We start from the raw sequence: 2,855 nt of genomic DNA, 5'->3' as shown, positions 1-2,855 counted from the left end.
TGTTTTGTCTGTTTAGTTCACTGCTATAGTCCCAATTGCCTGCAGTAGTGATTGGCACATAGTAACTACTAGATAAATAATTTTGAATGAATAATCCTCAACTTCATCTCTACAGTAAAATATGTTTTCCTGGGGGAGAGGAGGGACAATGGGCTCCAGGTTCTGGAACATATTGAGCCTGTGAGAATAACCATGGGGCAATGTTCACAAGACAGAAGAAGTTTTTAAGAGGGCAAGTGGAAAGAGAAAGTGGAATGGGAAGAAGCAGAGCCCATACATTTTCAGCATTTACCTGGGGGGCTGTCTATAAAATAGAATCATTACGGGGCTGAAGAAAGTACAGAAGAGGGAGGGAAAAGAGGCCAGGTCTACCTCTGTTCACCTCTCCCTTTCACTCACCTATCTAATCTCTTAGGAATTCCTGTCAGTTCTATTTTTAAAATACAGTCACATGCTGCAGAATTATGTTTATGACAATGGCCACATAAAGTTATAATAGAGCTGAAAAATTCCTATTGCCTTCTTATGTCATAGCTGTCATAACATTATAGTACAAATGTTGCCAAACTCAACAAGGATGTGATTGAAATGGTAAACAACTTTAACTTGGATGTGGTTAGGATGATACTGAGGAGCTCCAAGAGGTGGTTTCTAAGGTTTTTGCTTAATGAATTCTTTGAAATGAAACAGGAACACATAGGTGAAGAAGGAGAGGAGAAAGGAAACTGCCGGAGAAGTAAAAGAAGAAGCCCCCCCAAAATTCAGTAAAGGGTTTAGCAGAAGTTTTTGCAGATTTTGATGTGCTCCTTAATGAGTTTGAAAACATGAACCCCCAACACTGAAAAGTTTTCATTAATAAAGAAGAATGTTCATGGTGCATCATTATCTGCTTACAAACAAATCTATGGTGGAAAAAAAAAGGAACAAACCAAGCAAACCATCATGGACATATTTCTGAAAAGAGTGACACCTCCTCAAGAAAAGCCTCAGGTCAGTCTTTCAGGGGGTATTCCAGAAGAAGCCATTGTTATCATAGATGAACCCTCCATGCACGTTAATACCCATGAAGACTTTCCAATAGGACAAGATATGGAGGTGGAAGTCAGTGATATGGACGATCCTTACCCTGTGTAAGCCTAGGCTCGTGCGTGTGTTTGTGTCTTTGTTTTTAACAAAAAAAATTCAATAAGTAAAAAAAAATTTAAATGAAAAAAGCTTATGATAATGCTACAAAGAAAATATTTTTATACTTCTGTACAATGTGTTTGTTTTTTTAATTCTCACCTGAGTATGTATGTATATACAAGATCTGTCAGGGAAAAGTCTAGACATTGTTAACATAACGAGAATGGTTTGCTCAACATCGATGTAAGTTGGCAGCCTAGGATAGTGAACTGGAATGTACATGTGTGAACAATGTTGACTTCACTGTACTAGTCAGTAGGGGCAGTAGATGCTGTTGAATGAGCATGTGTAATACGTAGCCGTACCATTCACACTGACTGAGTGAATACAGCAATGAATCTGCATCAAATTTTGTGTTAGGCTTGAATATTCCTCAGTGGAAACTATTAGAATGATTCAGAGGCTGCGGCTATTGGCAACTGGTGATTGGCAGTTTCATTAGGACAACACACCCTCTCATTCATCACATCTCATGCAGTTTTTTGGTGGAAGTGCAAATCACCCCGTGACTGAGCACCCCTACAGCTCAGATTTGGTGCCCTGTGACTTCTGGCTTTTCCCCAAACTAAAATTACCTTTGAAAGGAAAATGATTTCAGATCACCAATGAGATTCAGGAAAATACAACTGGGCAGCTGATGATGATTGGGAGAACTGTGTGAGGTCCCCAGGTGCCTACTTTGAAGGGGACTGAGGCATCATTGTCCTGAGTACAATGTTTCTTGTATCTTCCATAAATGTTTCTACTTTTCATATTACATGGATGGATACCTTATGGACAGACCTCGTATACATAGATTTTAGAGAGAAAGGAAGGGGGAAAGAGAAAGAGAGAGAGAAAGAGACAGAGAGAGAAACATTGCCTGGTTGCTTCCTGTATGCACCCTATAGAACCAGCAACCCAGGTCTTTGTCCTGATAGGGAATCGAACCCACAACGCTTTCGTGTACCAGATGATCCTCCAACCAACAGAACCACCCGACCAGGGCCAAAGTTCTTTATGTTTTTAATCTAGGTGTTATCACAAATAAATAAAAAATCAAAACATATATAAAGTAAAAATGTTACAGTAAATGAAGGTTAATTTATTATTGAAGAAAAACATCTTGTAGAATAAATTTAGTGTAGCCTAAGCATACAGTGTTAACAGTCTATAGTACTGTCTTAGGCCTTCAGATTCACTCACCCCTTCCTCGCTGACTCACCCAAAGCATCTTCTGGTCCTGCAAGCTCCATGTATGGTAAGTGCCATGTACAAATGTATCATTTCCTATCTTTTATACCATATTTTTACTGTACCTTTTCTATGTTTAGATACACAAATACTTGCCAGTTTAATTGCTTGAAGTATTCAGTACAGAAACCTGTTGCATAGGCTTGTAGCCTAAAAGCAATAGGTTACCCCATCTAGGTTTGTGTATGTGCTTTCTGCCATTGCATAGTTTCCCTGCCCCTGTCCCCCACCCATCCAGAAAGTCAGCCCCAAAAGGGTGGGGAGATTTTTCTGTCACCAGTGTATCCCAAGCATTGACTCAGTGCCTGGAGCATAGCAGATGCTCAATTATTTATGGAATGAATAACTTGGAACAAAACCCTTAGTGCACTGGGTTGTTGCCTGAGAACTGAGCTGATAATAAATGATGGATAAATCTTGGCCTTTTAGAAGGCAGG

Source organism: Sturnira hondurensis, unplaced genomic scaffold, assembly GCF_014824575.4.
Source record: "Sturnira hondurensis isolate 20B ecotype Veracruz unplaced genomic scaffold, ASM1482457v3 Scaffold0009244, whole genome shotgun sequence".
In the NCBI taxonomy this organism is placed as follows: Eukaryota; Metazoa; Chordata; class Mammalia; order Chiroptera; family Phyllostomidae; genus Sturnira; species Sturnira hondurensis.
This window is presented reverse-complemented; position numbering follows the sequence as displayed.